This window comes from Heterocephalus glaber, unplaced genomic scaffold (assembly GCF_053883595.1).
Source record: "Heterocephalus glaber isolate CG9 unplaced genomic scaffold, H.glaber_assembly_v1.0 deba00001097, whole genome shotgun sequence".
Taxonomy (NCBI): Eukaryota; Metazoa; Chordata; class Mammalia; order Rodentia; family Bathyergidae; genus Heterocephalus; species Heterocephalus glaber.
In genome coordinates this window covers 2,044,876-2,067,031 of record NW_028258191.1, presented here as the reverse complement: position 1 = coordinate 2,067,031, position 22,156 = coordinate 2,044,876, and positions in this window count along the sequence as shown.

Below are 22,156 nucleotides of genomic sequence, written 5' to 3'. Positions count from 1 at the left end.
TGTTTGTTTGCTTCTGGTGGTCTTTCCTCAAAAGTCTCTTCAACTTCACTATAGCCACTTTCCACAAGTATTCATGGTTCTCCTTACTAGAATCCCAACTTGTACCCCAGCCATAGCTCCCTCTAAACTGACTTTTCCTTTTGTGCACCTATTCTAGTCACCCAGATGTTTTCCCTTGAAAAAGGATTTCATGCTGTATGCAGTATTTATCCTGGACCTCTTCTGAGTCAGGCATATTGGGTAGACAGCAGATGTGATCCAAACTAACATAGTTCCAGCACTTGCATAAAATTGAAACTCTGATAAGCGTAGGAAAAAAGACTCTTAGAGCTACAAGCACATTTAAGAAGGGAACCTGAGCAGACTATTCAGAAAAAAATAAGCTGGGGTCATGGTAAAGTGGCAGCAGCAATGCACGCACTCAGTTCTGCTGTCAAAATCCTTCTGACTTTCTAGAGCCTCCCAGAGCCCTGTTCTTAATTACTGTAGGAAGTGTGGTCGCTTTCTTATGCAATCCACTCCAAACATTTTGTATGCCTTTCCTATGCCCTTTTTCTTACTCTACATCTTATCTGATCTTTCTTTTAGATATTTAGCAATTTAAGGTCAGAGACACTGATCCACATCTTTTGTATTTTTTTCTTTTCTAAGAATAATGCTGTGGTCAGAGTAGGTCCTCTTTAACTATTTACCAAAAACAATAGTGTTACTTTTCCCCAAATTGTCTAGGTAATATGTTCTCTGATGAAATTTTCACAAGATTAATAAAGAATGCTAAGAGAAAAGCAAGCTAATACAATAATCCATAAAATACTCAAGCAATCATTGGATACTTGAGAACTGGTTAGGCAGCTACAGGTGAAGAAAATAGAAATAATTACCTACATGTACATCTATATATGTAAGTATATGTACGTGTATGTACATATGTATTGCATGATGGTGAAAAGCACATGCTTTGGAGTCAGATGACCTGTTTTCAAATGCCAGCTCTGCTAATTAACAGTTGTATAAGTTTGGAAAAGTTCTCTAAAACAGGCATGATATATGTGCCTGTGATAGATAATTGTGTTATCAACTTGAATAAGAAACACTTAGTCGCTTGGCTTAGCACAATTCTGGGTATGACTAAAGAAGGAAGATCTACCATGGATGTGGGTGTCACCAACCATTAGGTTTGTAGCCTAGAAAGAATACAAAGGAAAAATAGAAGGAAATCTCACCTTTGACTCCTTGGGAGGAGCTCTCGTCTTCATCATCACCTTTGAACATTCATCTCTAGGCTTCCACTGCAGACCCTTCATTCCTGATACGGATTGGAATGGAACCCATAACTTCATATATAGGAGAGGATTGTTGTAAGGATTCAAGTATGAATGCTGACCTTCATGGTGTAATCTCCAGGGCCCAAGACAATCCCTTCCTCCAAAATAGCCTCTGCAGAGTCCTCAATAAAGTAAGGCAGTCCTTTATCAGAAACTAAGATTAATGGCATGATCACATAACCTAATGGTTTCCTTCATACCATGGTATAGAGAAATTTTATTATGCAGAAAGTGGATGTTCTGTGATATAGATTCATTATCTATCTTTCTGAACAAGAAGACTATTTCTTTATGTCTACTGGAAAAGTTCCTTTACCTCTACAAAACTACTAATTGTTTCATATTTTCATTTATTTTCCGTATACATAGCCAGATTCTCATACTAAAAAAGTTTTCATTAGAATGACTGCACACATCTATTATTGTAGAGAAGCTTCTAACAATTCTCTTAATTCCAAGAAATGCAATCTTGTATTCAGCATCTAAGTGTCACTTATGAGATGTAATGTTTAGCGTCCTGATTCTTCACAATACCTTAACACTGTGCTGCTGTTCAGACTTTCTCTGAGAGCCTGCCCATCCTTGAGTGCTCAGTAGCTGCCTTTCTAAGAGAAAATCTCCATGGCTTCTATGTGACTCTTCACAACTATAGAGCAGATGCCATCAAAAAAGCACAAAGAGGGAAAAAATATATATTTGGCCTCAAAAATTATCACTGAATATGGAGAATTTAGGCAAACATAGAGTGGAAGGAGTATGCTCCAACTTTCACAACAATTACTTGCAATTCCAGAGCAGGTACAGCACACTTTCAAAGCTCACAACTACAGAATTTACAAGGTCCAGAGTAGGATCTTGATACCTTTTCTGGTACATGCTGAGTTCAGTTCTTTTCAGAGGCATAGACATTGAGTTGAATCTTTCCACATTTTTAATGTTATATTGATTTGTATACACGGTCTCTGATGGGCTGAAACTGACTAGGATGGATGCTAAGAAAACTTATTTAAAAAGTAAAATGTATTTTAAAGGGCTCCACCTGTTCTTCTGTCAGGATCCTTTCTCCTGTGCCAGCTGCTCGCTTGCCAGGCTCCCCATTGCCTTCATGGTCCTCAGGAACTCTTTAATGTTGCACCATCCTCCTTGGAAAAAGCTTCACATTCAAGCCCAGGGGAACTTACCAACCATGCGTGGCCATCTCTCTGCCCCTGCTTAATGACAGCGCATTACTGTTTTTAACATCCTTTCTTGATAAGCTATTGAGTCCTGCTCTCTTACTTTGCTCCTTCTCCCTCTTGAAAAAAAAGTCAACTCTTTGCTTATTGAAAATTTCAACTTACCCAACTCAGTGTAATTTCTTTCACTATTTTCAGATTTCTCCTAGAATAATTAATGTTTCTTTATTCTGTACTCCAGCAATAGTTTGAACAGATAGTCTACACTACTTTTAAGACTTTATTGTTTTATTTTATTATTTGGGTGGGGTGGGGGAGGTTCTCCTGAGACACAGTGTGTTTGTTCTTATGTTTTCACTACCTAACAAAGAATCTGGCTCTTAGTAATTTCACAGTAAATACTAACTAAATAAAAAAACTGTAATGACTGGAATTTAAAATCCTCTCAGTTCTCCCAAGATCTTCAGTCTTTGGGAGGTTATAGAGAAAATAATTTACACCAATCCACACTCGGATGATTTTGTTTTGTTTTAAATTTTATTTTATTAGTACATTTTAGGTATACAATATAATGACATTCATTTTTGGAAATTTGCACCTTTACATCATCTCTCTTCATTCTTATTTTTCCCCCTTCCCCTGCCCTCCCTTCAACCCCTCCATCCCTCCCTATTTACAAAGACTTTGTTTCCATTTTTTCATTTTCCATATTAATTCCATTCCCTTCTTTCCTTTCCCCTACCCCTCCCACTTCCTCTTCCCCTTTGCCCCTTTTCTTCCTATTTCACATTATCTGCTATACCATTTAGTCCTTATTTACACTTTCAGTTTCTCAAACTAGAGAAACTATTTGGTCTTTACACGTGTGTGTCCTACTTATTTCACTTAAGAGTATCACCTCAATGTGTCAAGGATGCTTTTGAACAAATCTTTATTTGATACTGATCTAAGGACAAGAGCTTGCTCAGAATTATAGCTAGCTTTATTGCACATACTTTACCAGTAAATAACAGATTGCACAACCACCAATAATTGTTGCAAGGCTATTTCACTGACTACAGGGATTTTATATTTATTTTATATTACTGCTTGCTTTCATGCCCAGAGAATTGAGTTATATATAGTTTCCATCCAAGGTCTTGGGAAGACGCCTGTGAATAAACAATACATTCCTAAACAAGAATAAATGGATATTTTACAGTTAAATTATTTATTTACTGATTCTCTTTTCCTTCTGGAAAATGATGATAACTTGTGGATGCAAAATCTAATCAGCCAGTGGGGAAAACATTTGGGGTTGAAAAAGCCTTTTTTCAATGCCTCCCCCAAAATCACATAATATCAGCAACCACTTGCATGGCTACATAGTCCACACTGTGAGCAAAGACCTTCCACAGGTTGAAATAACACTTCAAACATAAATGAGAGGAATCCATGTAAAACAAGGTGGCCTCATCATGTAAACACATTTGATTAAGAAGAAACAAAATGATAATATCTTTTCATCCCTCATCATCAAAATTGCCTTACTTTATATCTTAATGTGACAAAAAAAGCATGATAATAAATATTTCAGTACTGCTCTACTGGATATTATTTTCTCTTATTCTAGAAAACCATGCCAAATAGCTACTTTTATTGTTGTTTTGTAATATGTGATCACATATTTGTAATCACAAACTAAGATTTAGACTTTGGTTGAAAGCTAGACACTTGCTGTCAGCCAGGAGAAACAGATTATGCTGATTGTCTTTAAATCATTTGCTTGGATAGATACATTTGCCTAATACTTAGACATTTCTAGAAAAAAATACAATATGTTGAAAAGTGCAATATTTGAGGTTTGGTTAAGAAAGATATACTTTATGTCAAGCAAAGTAAAAGAAAGAAAAATCACCAACACATGCCAGTTTATCTCAAACCGACTTTTATTTCCTTTGTCTCTCTTCTTTTTTGTTCCAAATGTCTTTCTATAACTACTTTTTCTCTATGCAGATTCAGTTAGGTTTCTCATTATCTAATTCCATATGTTTATAATTTTTGCCTGAAGTATTTCTGGTTGAGTTTCTTATATTTCATTTTCCAAACATCTTTAATTCCTCCACTATATGCCTAATCCTATCATTTCCAAATTTATCCAGGACAATGTTACTATTTTAGACAACTGCAAACTTTTTTCCTCATGACATCTTCTTTGCCTCAGATATGAAGATGGCAGCATGAGTGGTCAAATGAACCCACTTCTCTCCAGTCGTGTATAGAATTTTGCATATGTTCAGCTTAACCCTCTGAGCCTCAGTTTTCTCATCATTTTAGTGTATTTTGTTCACTGCACCTGAGAGAAGGAATAGTAGAATAAAAATAACTGGTACAAAGGTAGTAACCTTATGACTACACCTCTGGCCTTCTTTGTGGGACCTTTATCCCCTCTCAAAGGCTTTTGAAATCCGTCTCCTATCTCATTGTGCTCCAAAAACTCTTCCTCCCTGTAACACACATGCTGCTGTGTTTCCCTCACCTAATGTAACCCACCAGTGTAGCATCAATGTTCTCTGAAGATTCTGACAGTGGCATCTATGCCAACATTGCCCACTGTTGCCTTCCAAAAGCTGTATAAATGTAAGTGCCCAAGACTGGAGGGTATCTGTATCAGTAGCAAGGCTACAATTTGTACATCAATTTGACCATAGGAATTTTAGGAAAGAAACCTTTTTTTAACTTCTATTAATTCTGTTGTTATACTCCCACTCCACAACTTGGCAGGGCCGCGCAGTCATCGACCCAGGGACTGTTCGGTGTACACTGCACTGTCCATGAAATCATGTTTGCATGCTCTACACAAACTAAAGCTTGAGTCTTCCCTTAGCGAGAGCTCTTCTTTTCACATTCATTTGTCCCCTCACGAGGAGACCTCTCTCACCTGCCATCTCCTCATTTTCCAGATAAATGAAGCTCCAGCTGTGACTCTTTCTGCATAGAAATACCAAGTAATGATCACGTAGTGTTTGGAGGATGAGGTAGATAGTGTGTATTTAGGATGTTTGTGAGGCATTTGGAAAGCATCTGAGACAGAGGAAGAACATCACAAAGGAAGAAGCAGGAGCATTTCTGGTTTCTGAAAGGCATCGCACCATAACCCTGGTGCACAAAGAACTGAAGAATGCATGAGTGAAGCCCAGGAACATATATCCAAAAGAAGGTTTACTCCAAGAACAGTGGCTGTGTGATATATCTATGTGTACTGAGCCATGCCTGATCCATAGAATTTTCTTTCTTGAGAAGGAAGAATAAGAAAGCTGCCAGATAGGAAAGATCATTGAAAATGGGTCCAAAGCTGCCTCATCCATGCTTCTTGAGCATGGAACAGGAGGTTTCAGACACAGGAAAAAGAAGTACTCCATATGAGTTCATTTCCAACTAAGTGTACATTTTCTCTTGCTTAAACGTATAGAAATTTGAAATAGAAATTATATTAGTTTATAAATAATATTTATTGCCCCCATTAAAAAATAGTCACTCCTTAGCTTCCACAAAAGATTGGTTCTGGATCCTGCCTCACCCCTACTCTAGAACAAATAATCTCCAGACTTTCAAGTCCCTTATATAATATTGCACAGTATTTGCATATAATCTACATGTACCCTCCCATATATTTTAAATTATCTACAGATCACTTATAATCCCTATTACAATTTAAATGCCATGTAAATAATTGTTACATTTATTGATTAAGAAATAATTGCACAAAAGAGGGTGTAAATGTTCAGTACAGAGGCAGGGTTTCTTTTTTTTTCAAGTATTTTTAATCTCCAGTTGGTCAAACCTGTGTATGAAGAAGCTGCAAATACGTATTTCGTAGGAAGGAACAATGTTCTTCTCATCATAATCCATCCCTGAAGCCTCAGGTCTTCAATGATCCTTGTTGTTATATTACTCTACTCCTATCAATTTGTTGAAATCATAACCAGGGGTCAAAGATGGTCAACAAACACTCAAGGCCAATCATTTTACTCTACGTCATTCTTTGAAGAATATGCTGCTGCTTTCCCTGGAGTCTCCACTGCTTCTGTAAAACATTTATCTTCCCATTACTACTTCTCTTCTCTGCCAAGAATCTTCTCTTTGAGAAATTTATTTAATCTTTTTGCAGTTTCTGCAATCTGCCATTATTCTCTTACATGTCTTTATCCACAATCTCTTTCTCTACCAGATATATTTCCTGCTAAGTAATCTTCTTACGACTTGACTCTAGTTACCATCTTTATCAGCAGTTCTAAAAATTTTTAACATTACAATAAATAAAGAATATTTTTGTAAAGACAGATTTCTGGGCCCCATTCTCTAAAAGATCTGATTGAATATAACCAGAATAAGGCCCAGGAACCTCTATTTTTAAGAAACATCCCGAAGCAAGTATGATGCTAATGTTCTCAGATTGTCCTTAAGAAATAGTACTCTGTACTGGTCATGACCCTCAAGTCTAAATTACCACTACCTATCTTCCAGATCCATATTTGCAAACAGATACTTAGGACTTTCCATTGCCTAACATGCTGTGGGTCCAAAAGACAAATTCTATTACTTAATTCACCCCATAAACATAATTCACTTCCTTGTTTATATTTCCTCTTAAAACAAAATAGCATTTTCAATGCAATCTGCAAAATGGAGACAGTCTCCTCTGCTTTATCACCCAATAAATTAGATATTCTTTTTCTTTTTACCTTCAAAATAGCCTTGAAATTTGTCCTTCTGCTTTCCTACTTTATATATTTGTTATTTTTTCTGAGAAATCAATGCTTTACCTTAGTGGCCCTACATTTACTGGCATTGTCATTTGTGAGATTGAAACCAGGCCAGATTTCAGTTATGGTAAAGTTAAGGAAATCCAGCTGAGTTATGAACATTGTCATAGACATATATTACCTTGACCAACATTGTCCAGTCAAGGGAAATTTGAAAGCATAACTTAGTTCAGCCATATACACAAGAAAAAATTGATTTGTGTAACAACAAACTAGTGCTTCCCATAAAACATCTTCCATAGTCTCCTCTAGTAGGGCTATAGACATTACCTTGATTTTAGTACTGATCATTTCAGGGAGGAACCAGGGTGTGGCCCTTCCCAGTTGCTGGTGTAGAGTATGGCAAAGGTAGATTGGCTCTAGAATATTACAATTACTGATGGCTTCCTGGTTCCACAGGGAGTTTTCTCCTTGGAAAGATTCTTGGCAAAGGCTGAAGTAACGTTTTGGAAGCAGTAGCCATGATGATGTATTTTGTATTCTGTAACATTTTCTGGCAAGAGCAAAGAATGCACCTTCCCAATCCATTTCTGTTGTGTGGACTTGGTAAGGCCCTCTCAAAAAAATCTCAACAAAGAGCTTATCATCAGCCCTCTCAAAGATTCTGTAACTCTTATAATTCCTTTTAATAACTCCATCTGCTTAGGATGACTGACTTCTGTTCTTGACAGTTGAATTCATGGCAATGCACCATCTATGTCTCTAAAAGCTTGAAATCTACTTGAAGATGCCTCATTCACATTCTCTCTCTCTCTCTCTCTCTCTCTCTCTCTCTCTCTCTCTCTCTGTATATATATATATATAATTTACATTGAACTCCAAGAAAACATTTACTAAGAGCTTTGCTACTCTGTGGATCTCCCAAGTACAGAAAAAAAGTTAATTTTCTTACTATGTCCAAGATCCCTTCTCAAACCTCAACAACCAATTTTACCTTCCTTTCTTAGACTTCAAGGAACCCCATTAAGGGGTTGAAGGCATAGGGAGACGAGTGACACAAAATGCTTAGTAAATGAAACCACAAACAGACTTTTCACAGCAACTGTTTTCAAAATGTATTTAGATTTCTATCAAAATGTAATTTCCTATGCAAGGTAAAATATATAGAAGACCGTGGACTGATGTACGCAATTTATTTTGAAATGCATGAAGAAAATAAAGTGGAATGAGGGATAGGTAGAAAGATGGACAAATTGACATATGATAAAGTAAGTATAGTAATTTATTATTGGAGTAGAATCCAAGTGGTATGTATAGATGGCTGACCACTTAATTATTGCAGCTTTGCTATATGCTTAAAATTGTTCATAATAGATGCAAAAATATTTGTATTAAAAGTAATGTATTTCATTGTTTTAAAAGTATTTCAACTTCTTTGAACTTGTGTTTTACGATTTCAGGGAAGATGGCTCATTTGTGTTTGTGTGGGGAAAATGGCTGTGGTCTTGTTTGTCACCAGATTTGTCGGAGCTTCCAAATGGAAGCACCATTTTGCTGAGGGTTTTTGTATGCCAACTGAGTTGTTTGCAAATAGAAACATTTAAGAAGCAAGGTGTTATTGTGTATTCTAATTGGTTTCATTTATACTACTCATCTTGCTTAGTTCATTGGAAAGAAAGTTTTGTGTTTTCTTTCATTTTTTGTAAGAATCTTTTTGGTTTGTATCTTGTACTCTGACTACTTTGAACACAATGATACATAGTGTAATAATTGTTCCCTTATTACTTGGTTATGAAATTTTATTTTTTCATAAAATAAAAAATAAAAATAATGTATTTCATGTATATACACACACAAAAAGTACAGCTTGAGAAGTAATAAGTTCCTCCCTTCCTTTTGTTTATCTACTACTAATTTGGGATATATTCATTTTTCCTTCCTTATTACAAGCATAAAACTTGCATATGGAGCTTGGATAGCTCATGGGTTCTGCTGCCTGCCTCGTAAGTGCAAAGTCCTGAGTTTGATTTCTGGTACAAAAAAAAAAAATATATATATATATATATATATATATATACATATGAAAACATAAACATTTAAGCAGGTTAATTGTAAATTGTTTTTCATCTTATAAATGTATCATGAATACCTTTCAAAGTCATTTCACATAGACCTACATCCTTTTTCAAATGGTACATAGTATTTTAGAATATAAATTACCAAGTGAATTACCTATATAAACACCTATAATGTTATCAAACACTCGAGGTTGTCTTCAGTTCTAGTTTACCAGGAATAATAATGTGATAAATTTCTTACATAAATTTTTATTTAATTGGCTTGAAACCTTCCTAAGGGATTAATAAAGCACATTTCTGCATGTGTCTGTGGATCATAGAGGGGTCTCCTTGGGTACTACATCTGGTCTGTAGCACTGTTCCCCTGCTCTGCTTCTCAGATACCATAACCTAAGTATCTTTGCTCAACCACGCACCTCCACCATGATGTTTCTACCTTGGAGCCAAGCCAATCATGGACTGAACCCTCTGAAACTATAAGCTAAAGCAAACTCCTTCTCCTTCAAGTGTGGGTGTCAGGTATTTTGTACCAGCAATGGGACAGCTGACCATTACATATGTCTTTAAATGTTGATATATTCACATCTAGTGAATAAATAGCTGGAAATGGACTCACTGGTCAGAGGGCTGTGTAGATTTAAATTTTAATCAGTTTTTCCAGGTGACTTTTCTAGGAAGGATTGTTTATACCCCAGACAAGAATGAAGGAGAGTGTCTCTTTTAGCAGTCTCACCAATCCAAGTAGTTATCATTCTAATAATGGTCTTAATATGTCTTGGGATTCTTCGTAGAGGAGACAAGACTGAAGAATGGAGAAAACCACAGAAGAAAAAAATCACTTACTAAGGCCATATAGTTTATTAATGCCAGAATAAGGAAAGAAATTGTAATATTTACTTCTGTTTTGGAATATGACTTGAAGACACTAAGTAAGAGCCTACATGTGTGATTATTTTCATTTTTATTAAAATTTATGAATTTATGAAAATTTTATCTTTAAATCAAATTTAGTTACTTTTATTGTGTAAGCTTCCTTACTTATTTCAATTTTATGACCCTAATATTAGGCAGTATAGTCAAGTGTAGAGTGTATGTAAATTGGAAGTGTATGTAATGAAAGAATACCCCACTGTTCCATCAAGTGAAGAATGGTAGAACTTTGGTAGGCCCTTCCCTCATGCTATTTGAGAAGTGCATAGTTCAAAGGAGTGATGCCAAACAAGAAAATGGGCATAAATATGCACAATCTATCTGACAAAGAGCCATCATGCCCATTTTGCAAATATAAGCAAGTCTTTCCCCTGTCTCTGTTTGCATTATTCTTGCATGTATGTATCTTTCACATACCAAGGAGCCTATTCTGTTTTGAAGCAAACATTTTAATCAAAATTATAGATAGAAATAAAATTTTATTTTAAAATAATCTATTCTACATATATAAGTAAAAGAAGAAGGAACATATACCTAGAAATAACTTATTGTATAGCATGCCCTTGTATGATCCTGCTATATGTCAGTAATTACTCTGCATCATGTATTTTGAAAGCATTTTTCCCAAAGAAATGGAAGCAGCTACTCAAATACTTTAGTATAAATGGCTGGATAATTTAAAATATATATTCTTTTCAATAACAAAAGTGGTATACAAGTATTTTCCTCTCAAATTAAATCACTGAAAAGTGTTATTTTTATAGGAAAATTTTTACACTAAAACTTAAAAGCATCTACACTACATCTCTTTTGTACATCAGCCAGGAGAGTGATTTTTGTTTTGAGTTTTAGCAGTCTGATCAGTACATTGTCCCAGTGTCAGGAAAAATCATAACCAACATTAAATAGTAAAAGGCCCTAAACATAAATGATGGTGCTGCTAACCCAAAGTCAAACAAATTGGTTCAAGCTTTGAATGAATGAGATGGGAACATCCAAAGTTTCCAGACAGCTGTTCACAGCTGTTCACAGCTGTGTTAACTGTAGCTATTCTAAGTCAGAAATAGATTCACTTTTCTTAAGTAGATCTATCTTTTCTACTTCTCAGGTATGCTAGTGTCTAGCAGACCCTCACATTCTTCCAAATATTCTAAGTCCAGAATTCTGCACAGAAAGGACAGCAATATAGGCAGTACCAAAATACTAGGGAGTGGTCCTTTTATTTAATTATTAACAAAGATTAAAACCTATGTTGATATGATATCAACTCTCAGTGCATTAGTAGTTTAGTTCTCCTGAGATCATGGTCATTTGCTTATTACTTCTCCATGTAAATAAAGTAGGAGCACATGACCTGGACTTGTCCATAGCTTGAAATAATTTCAGTCTTCTCCAGCAATCATACTGAGAGACACATTTCTGGGAAGGTTCAGAAATAGTACAGTTTAGCTATTTTAAGGCACAAGAAAATGTGTACCTTTGATAAAAGGAGTATTAGTTAATTTTCCTGTTTCTGGGCATAGTATCTGACACAACTTAAAGGAGGAAAGGTTTAATTTTGGGGAATTCAGTCCATAGTTAGCTGACTCCAAGGTAGAAACATTATGGTGGAAGGGCACAGTAGAGCAATGCTGCTTACTTCATGGCAGCTGGGGGAGAAAGCAGGCAAAGAGAATCAAAGAAGAACAGGTCAGAGACCATATATGGAATCTAAGGCCCACCTTAGAACATGCACTATTAATCTCATGGGGATCTCTTAAGCCAATGAAGTTGAACTTGACATATCAGGATTAATGGCCACAATCCAACCCCTTGTCAACTCAAACATATCTCCTTAACCATGTTTAATCTCCAAAAAAGATAATAGCAAGTTTATAATTTCACCTAACATAATGCAATTATCCCACATTCAACCAGAAATGGAATAATCCCTTCCACAAAGTCTCAACAGTTCAAGCTAAAAAGCCCAAGTCAAACTCTCTTCTGAGACTCAAGGCAGACTCTGCTTTAAACTTCTGTATAAATCAAAAACAAGTTACATAATCCAAAGGTACAGTGACACAGAATAAACACTCTCATTCTAAAGGGAGGAAGAGGAGGATAGAAAAGAATCTGGCCAAAGCAAGATCAGAAAACAGCAAGGCAAATACTAAGTCCTGTAACTCCATATCTGTTATCCAGGGCACATGGTGCTGAGATGTGAGTTCTGGGGAACTCGCTGGTTACAGCCCACATGCCTTTCTGCTGGACCACCTTCACTCTTGAGATCCAGCTTTCCTCAGCAGATATTCCATGTTCCGGGCATCTCTGACTTCCTCCTGTCTCTCTGCATCTTTGTCTTCATTCTCATAGTTTCACATGCCGCCCTCTCAGGGGCTCCCAGACCTTACTTTGAAATCTGTATGGAAGCCTCCTGATCACAAAACTCTTGCACTCTGCATGCCCATAAAACTTGCATCATATGGATAACACTGAGGTTGTCCATCTGCTTTAGCAGTGACTGGACTCCCTTGGACCAAGGCTGCAGCAGTTTATGAATACCTGGATAGCTGAACACAGTGAAATGAATTATGGGATACCAATTTATTAGGAGCCCTTCTCAAGCAGGCATCCCAGGACTATCTTCTCAAATGAAATGTTTATACTTTTGTAACTTTAAATCTATGATTGTTAGGATTTTGCTTTTCTTGAGATGCTCTCAAATTATCTTTCTTCTTGTCCCTGTATAAAGTACTTGCTTTCTTTTTAATGGTGCTAATTTCTTTAGCAGCCATACCACAATGAAAAGTTGGCCCCAACTTTACAAGTGCTTTTTTTCTAGGACAAAATTTAAGTTTTTCATTTTTTTCTGCTCTACTTTTTGCCATGATTCTCATTCTAAAAATCAGCCACAGCCTAAGACTCTTTTAAAATTTCCTCCACCACAGTAAGTAGTCCACTACCCTTAATTTCAATCTTATGCAGGGTTTCAGGATATGGGAAAGATGTAGATAAATTTTCTGCCAAAGTGTAGAATTTGTGGCCTCTAATTAAAATGCCAGTGGAATCCTTGTTTCTAACTGAAATCTCCCTTTTATGCCCACATTCCTATCAGCTTTACAGTCTTCTGAGTTCAGGCAGGAATCAGCCATTAGGCTATACTTACTGTTGTCAAGGCTTCTCAAGCCCACATCTCCAACCTCCCCAACTCTTCACAACCAGTTCCAAAGACTTCTAAAGCCCATGGCCAGGTATGGGCACAGCAACATACGTACTTCTCCATTATCAATTTTCTGTATTAGTCAGCTTTTCTGCTGCTAAACACAATGTCCAACACTACAATTTAAAAGAAGAAATGTTTAATTTAGCTCACATCTTAGAGTCAATATTCAGCTGGCTCTAATACAAGAACATTATGACAGAACAGTACAGTGGAGCATTTTTCACCAAGGAAAATATCAGGGGAACAATGCCAAAGAGGAACAGATGAGGGACTACAGCCCTGCCTCTGTGACCCACACAAACGTACCCTGGAGCATGAAGTACTAATATGTTAGGCATTTCTTAATCCAATAAAGTTGACATATCAAGATTTATGGTCATAAAGAGGTTACTTCTACATTTTGAGTACAATAACAATATATCAGCCTATAAAAGTAATCAAGAGGACCACTGTCCAGCTTGTAGACTTTAGCTATAGAGTTGTCCCCCCAGAATATCCTTAGTTTGATCTATTCCAGTGATTCTTAACTGGGTCCACTTTATCTTCCCACCCCAAGAAACACTATTTGTCAACATCTGAGATATTTTTGGTTATCACAAGTGAGGAGGAGGTACGCCACTAGCATGAAGTAGGTAGAGTCTAGGAATGCTCCTAAATACCTACAAAATGGAGGACACTTACATCCACAACAAAGAATTATCCACCCTCAGATGTCAATGTCAGTAGTACAGGAGTTGGGAAATCTCCAAATAGCCCATGAAATCTGGCATGTTACCAACAGATATAGGGTAGGGACAATGACTTGCTCAGTTTTATCATCTCCATATTCATTCATTCTCTTTCATTTTCTCTCTCTTTCTCTTCCTCTCTTTCTCTCTTTTTCCCTCTGAGCTTGAAATATGAAAGACAGGCTATTTGGCCTCTAAATGAAGTGATTCAGATATTGTAATCATGGTTAATTCCTCTTTAGAAATATAACTAATATTGGTCATTCTTTAAATGTGGCTTGAATAAGAACATGAATCATTCCTGCATAAAAATTCAGTTTGGGTTACAAACTATTAGACTTGCTCCTGTTATTATTCCATTTGACAACTCAATATGATTATTAGGTTTTGGATTATTCTAGGTCAAAAATAGGAGGAAATATTCAAGCCAATGGTGAAAATGGGTTTTAGTGTCTTTGTACACTCATGTAAAAATATAACAATTTTGAATATGAAAAGTAAGTACATAGAAAATTTTTCTATGTGGCTTGACATCTGTGCATTATGTCAACTAGGACAAGTGGCAGGAACCTTAATCCAAGTAAATTTGTATCAAAGGTAAATAAATTCAAGATATTCCCTGGTCCAAGACAGTTACCACTTGCAATGAAAAATGAAAAGTAGACTTAAAATAAATGAATCATACTTATTAACAATACAAATTTACTCATGTATGTAAGGGGTATTTCTTCCATTTTATGAAGAAACTGTATAATCTGAGTGCTGCTGACTTGATCTTTGATATCATAAAGGAAAGGAGAAAATTACTATCTCAAATCTTGGCTTTCAAGTTATTTACTTTTTGTAAAAATTCAGTGTTGGATATCAGAAGTTGAAAGTACTTACTTCTTCCTCTTTAAACTTTTGTAATTATTGTCTTAAAATCACTCTCACTTCCACCCTGGATCAGCTACATCACTTTTTATAATTAGTCCAAAACAAAAAGATGAAGCTCATTATTCAAAATTGCTAATAATTTCAAGATGGTGACAGTAGTGCATTAAATCAGGTACGTTGCCCTTCTAAGTTCCGCAGGCATGTTACATTCCCAAGAATCCAGCTCTGCTTTTCCATCCTACCCAAGCAGATTCACAAATGCCTGCATGTACAGTTGAACAGCCTCTGGCCTTCACACTTCTAAGGACATTCATGTCAGAGCCCGAGAAAACTGTGAACTCTAGAGTTGTGTGACATCCAACATGCATGTTTGTATTTGCCAGCCCTAGCACCAGATGCACAAATGATACTCTTCTACATATCAGTAAAGAGTTTCATATCTAGTGTCATTGTCATCCAGAAAAAAATGAGAAATGATTCTGTTGATCTGCACATTCAGTGACACTAATCTTTCTCTTTGTTATCAATCACTGAAGAGGGTAACTTTCATTTATTAAACTCTAATTCAAAGACCATAAGAAATCCTCGATAACAAAAGAAAGAAATATTTTTCATGTTTTTATCAAAATATTATCCTGACTCTGCATCACTTGAAGAAACCCCAAGTCTCTGGAAGTTTCCTGTGCAGGGAAGAGGGGGGTCCCATCCTCACTGAGTCAGCACAGTTCATTACTGAATATCAGAGTGGGAAATGGTCTATCTACACTCTCTTTATATGAAGGAGGAATTGAAAACTGTCTTGCCAAAGGTCCTTTAGGTAGATATTGGAAGAGTAAAGATTACACCCCGGATCCCAGCAATCCTGAGTTATAGTAGTCACAGCATAATATGCAGTTGACCCTCTGTATCTGGGGTCAGGGGGTCTGCAGCCATGGATTCAACCAACTATGAATTGAAACTCCTAAAAACAAATCTGCATTGACCATGTATAAAGATTTTTCTCATCAGTATTCCCTAAATGATACAATAGAACAATTATTTCTATAATATAGCATTTATATTAATTGGGTATTATAGGTAATCTAGAAATCACTTAAAGTATAGATGATTTGCAGAGGTTACACATAAACACCACATCATTTTATACAAGGAACTGGACATCAGTGAATTTTGATGTCCCAGGTGGGATTCTGGAAACCCATCCCCTGAAGTTACTAAAGAACAACTGTGTGCACTTAAATCAGACTCTTCCAAATGAAAAGTGATAAATGCTTCTGTCAGAATGAGACAAATCTGGTGAATAATTATAACTGTGGTGCAGACTTGTCAGATAACATGTTAATAGCACCCAGGCAGATCCTGGGAGCCTGTAGTATCACAACTGCCCTAAATGGATGCGGTTTGTCATTGCAGCATTAGCACCACTGATAAGATTCTTCACGTGTTGTCACTGTACAGCCTGACTTTAGGTGTTTATAACAAGTTCATAAGGATTCAGCTCCTATTCAAGCATCTGAAGCACGAAAACTCTCAGCAATAAAAATAATGCAGACATATTTACTAGAATGCAAAAATATCTCAGGCATTTAAAACATTTTATCGAGTAGAAAGAGAAATGAGACAGTTAATTTTTTATTTTGCAATATATTTAAATATGACAAGCACAGCTAACTTGTGAAAGAAATATTTTCTTCTACCTTTCTCCATATACAAAGCACTGTCAGAATCTTGCCCTTTATAGAGATTTAACTTTGTCATTGATTTTTGGGGGGGAAGAATGTGTTCTCCTCTCCCACTATACCAGAGAGCATAGTTCTTATCACTAAAATAGAATGTTCATGTTCTGCATGTAAGGAGACCAACCTTCCTTAGAACCCAATGTTTCCTTCCTTCTAGTTGTTTTCCTGCCAGTTCATTACTGCTTCATACTCTTTGCCCCAAATTACAGGATTCTTTATTTTCAGACATATTAAAATTGAATCTTTCATAAAATTTGCCCATTAGATCAACATCATACATTAAGTAACAACCAGATGTCACATTGTTTAAAAATTAATAATTTCATAAAAGTTAATCATCCTTTTAAGGTGATATATTTGAAAACTTTCAAATCCAATGTTATTTCCACCATCACAAAGCACTGACATGGAATAATATGTGGAACAGAAAGGATTCTTAAAACATTAAGAAATCATATTATTACAGGTTGCATTATGGACCCCAATTCTTCATTACTGCCAGAATTCATACAGGTTATTATGGGACTTGACAATTCTGCTCCTTGACTTTGGGATTCACCATGTAACCAATCTTGGCCAATATGAGGTGAGTAGGAGTGCAGTTCTCCAGTTACATTTTTGCATATTTGCCACTACTGTAAAAAAAAAAAAAAAAAAAAAGAGCTGCTTTGACTAAAACAAGCCAGGAATGAAGGTAAGAGACAGGCGGAAAGAATCGAATCACCTCAGCTTTTCCTCAAAGGCATAGTATGGCTCCAGACCTTGGAATCTGAAGCGGGGCCCAGTCAACCCCAGTCTAGATCAGTCAAACTCCTCGAGATGTCCAACAAATACAAGTAACAATATATGACTCTCATTTAAAGTCACTAAATTTTGAAATAATTTCTTAGTTCATAAGAGTTAACTGATACATTGAGCTCAAAACAAGGAGCAAGGCACTAAAGATGGCATGTAGGACTTTCCCTAGAGTCTAAAATAAGTTAAAAAATCATTCTGTCTTAAGTCACCATGGTATCATCCTCAAACACAAAGAAAATTTCCTCTATTTGAACACAAAAATAGAGGAAAGTGGCCAACATTTGTTGAGTTTGCTGAGAAAAAGTTGACTCCCCACTTATTTCTAAACAGCAGTCACCAAAGCTTGGACACTGGAGGTGTTTAAATATTTGCAGGCCAGAGGTCCCTTACTACTGTGAAAATACCTCATTTTAGATAACTTGCACCTCTCATGTAGAATCTCTGTGCTATTTCCCCTACATAGGACGCTTCTCACTCACTTAACAAGAATTTGTAATCAGTAGTTGGGTACTATTATTCCAACTTTCTAAATAATAGATATTTTTCATATTATTTGTTTTAATACTTAGATCAAAGGCAAAGAATTCAAGTTGGATTAGCAGACAACTTGACATTTGAATAATTCTCATGAATATTGTAAGCCTTTGACCCAATTGTAAAAGTGATTTCCACTGTTCCAACATTCAACTAAATGAAGAAATAAAAATAAATGTTAGGCCAAAATATTTTTATATCACATTTATTAGATTAATAGAGTATTTTGTGGTTAAAATATAAATGTTCTCCCCACAAGCACAATTTTGCTAATGATTAATTGAAATTAGAGTCTTACCTTAAAACGTGCTTTGAGAATGAACTCAGGATATTTATTCAAAAAGGTAATAATGCAAACTAAACAAAAAGCTAATGAAGCTAGAAATATTATAAATAATTTTAAATATTAAATTAAGTATCTAAAAATGGATTGTGCCTTTGGAAACAAATAACTATTTTTCATTTACTTCTTGTACAGTAAGCAACATGGCTTTAGAGGTTTTTAAAAAAATCAATGTTTCATTACCTGAAGACCTTGCTGAGGATTGAGACTATTTTTCTGCTGTTGACATTTCATTAAGATTATTTAACAACTAAGCAATTCATTTGCCTCTTTGGTGCTAAAATTGATATATTTTTCAAAATGGAGCCCAGAGTTTTTAGAAAAAAATCCATAGATTTTTGACCCAGTGTCAATACCTATCACTGAAAGGTGTGGAATAAAATGAAAGAATAAATGTGTTGAACCAAGAAGATACAAGATATATTAAGCAATAAATAAAGTCCTGCTTCAATAATTCTATTAAAAGTGGCAAAGGTATAATAGGAATTTTATAATATTATTTAAAATTGCTACATTACATTAATTGATAAGTGTATTTTACCATTTCATAACTTTGTCTTCAAAAATGTATTGTGTTTATTGCTATCTGTTTCATATGTAGAGAATACAGATATTTTCTTTTAGTAATAAAAACAAGATTTCTTATTTTGTCAATTTTTGACATAAATGCAGGTTTACAGAAATGTTTGCAAGAATAATACCTAGAAATAGAATTCTATATATCCTTCATTCAGATTTTCTAAATGCTAGTATTTTATCATATTTGCTTTATTATATCCCTTTAATGTATATGTATATTACATATATAATGTGCATATATATACTACATGTTATATAAATATATAATGTATATATATTCTATACATACATATACTGAATATATGTATGTGTCCTATGATATGTGCATATATATTACATATATTATGTACACGTATAATGTATATATACATTTATATATACATACATTAAAATGTTATATGTATGTATCCTAAAAGCTACATTGTTCTGTTACATAGCTACAATAAATCACCTATGTCAGAAAATAAACAATTTAATCAATACTATCAGATAACCCATACCCCTCATTCAGTTTTAACAGTTGCCCCTATAAGTCACTTATAGCAATAGAAAATCTCCGGTTTTACATTACATTGTTATAATATTTATATAGTTTCCTTTAATCTCAGTTTCTCCAATTTTTTATTTCTTAAATATTTTGTAGAGTGTGTCTCAAATTGGGTTTGCCTGATATTTCCCAATGATTAGTTTCAGCATATGATTCTGGGACAGAAATATCATAGAAAAGATGTTGCATTCTCAGTGTAATATATTAAGTAGCAAATGATACCGATTTTTCCCGTAATTCCTAATCTCAACTACTCATTCATTTAAGGAAGTATCCGTCAAGTTTTTTCATCACTATTTTTTCCATTTAATTAATCAGTATTTTGTGGGAACATAGTTTGAAACTATTTAAATACACTATTACTTAATCACACAAAATTTATTTTAATTATATAACTCCATATATTTGAAATGCACATTTTAGGCAAATCTAAAGCAGAAAGTAGATTACTGGTTGTTTAAGGCTGGAAATCGCTAATTAGTATGGAATTTGGGGTGAGAAGTTGAGAGGTTGATCATGATTATGGCTGCACAATTTGATGATTGCCTTAAGACCATTGATTTGTCCACTTTAAATGGCTGGGTTCTACAGTATGTTAGTTATATCTCAAGAAAGCTATTCAAATGTGAAGATGTGTGGTTGCTGAATCTACCCCTGCATCAAAAAACAAAAGCTTTGTTAAAAGCCCACCCCCAGATTTTGTTCTTGTTTCGTTGACCATGTTGGATCAAATGGCTAGACTTAGCTGGCTAGCTGGAAGTTATCAAAAGAGAGGGGAAGTTTTGTGGAAAGCTTGGATCTAGTAATCGTGTCAACAATAGAAAATATTCATCTTCTGAAAATCAAACATTACTTATTACTTCCATTTCCACTGCCCTTTTCCCATTATAAAAGAAAAACTAGTCAATTCAGAAAATGTAGGAAAAAATCAGACAACAACATAATGAAACCAAAAATGTTTCCCCATCAGATCACTCTGGTAGAATTACTGTTAACACTTATATATACTTTACCTTTTCTTGCAGTCCTTCCTTCCTTCCTTCCTTCCTTCCTTCTCCCTCGCTTTTCCTCCTCCTCCTTCTCCTCCTCCTCCTCCTCTTTTTTCCCTTCTTTCCCTTTTTGCCTTTCAGAATCACTTCTTTAAGCACCTCACAGCACTTGGGGGGTTTTGACCCACATGAGTTGAATTGAATTGATATTATGGCTAGACATATTTAATGACATATATATTCAAGATGTATGTGCAAATAGGATTATGCTTATGTTTAGCTTTTTCCCAAAAAAAGTAATTGTTGTTCTCACTGACTGTACATTAGGTACAGTCATGCACTAGTCATCTTAGTAGTACAGCAATGTTAAAACAGGTAGTATTATGCTAAGAGAAAACAAAGACCAAAAAGATAATATATATATAATATCAATATCAGAAATATTAGACATGAATCCCTGATTCAAAGCAAACATCTCAAATAGAGAGACTGCCTCTTTCTGATGCATTATTGTAGAAATCTAATTGTGTGACATATATAAACCTGCTACACAGTGCTGAAGAAATGTAAATTATGCCATCTTCCCTTATTGGTGCTACATTTTGGTAAGTAAGGTAGTAACTGCTTCATATGTGATTATGTATTTCTTGCAGCATTTTTGAGAGGTATATACTACTATCACAATCTCACATATGAAGAAACAAAAACTTATTGACAATATATAACTTGGCTAAAATACCATAGCTGAAAAATGGAAAGAATGGGACTCAAGCCCGTATCAACCTGTTTCTGGTGCATTTACTTTTAACCTTGCTCACAATTGTGACAGATAATCATAAGTTCTGTGTTAGTAGAGGAGAGATTTTACTGGGTACAGAGCTCCTTCAGCACTTCCCTCTAGGCTATGCTCTACCTCCACACCCTCCCTATTCATTATTTCCCAGAAGAAAAAGATGGGAAGAGAATAGACTGAGGTTTGAAAGCTGACTATGGTCAAGCATGAAATAATGGAATCAGATACTTTTTATACTTTCCATATGCCCCAGAAGTCCAACTTCTAGATAATTTTCCAAGAGAAAAGATAATATCTCCACAAAAAACCTGTATGGAATGTTTATGATTAAAAATTAGAAAAAATAATCAGTATGGAGATACCTCAAAGAACTAGGACTGGAAGTCCCATTTGACCCCACTATTCCACTGCTGGGGATCTTCCCCAAAGAATTAAAAGAATCATACCACAGTGATATATGTAGACCCATGTTCATAGCAACACAGTTTGTAATAGCCAAAACTTGGAAACAGCCCAAATGCCCATCAACTGGAGACTGGATAAAGAAAATGTGGTTTTTTTATAAAATGGAGTACTACTCAGCCATCAAAAATGAGAAATTAGAGATATTTATAGCTAAGTGGATGCACATTGAGGCAATACTCTTAAGTGAAATAAATAGGACACACATAAATAAATACCAAATAGTTTCTCTGGTGTGAGAAACTGAAAGTGTAAATAAGGACTAAATGTATAATAGGTAATGTGAAATAGGAAGAAAAGGGGCAAAGGGGAA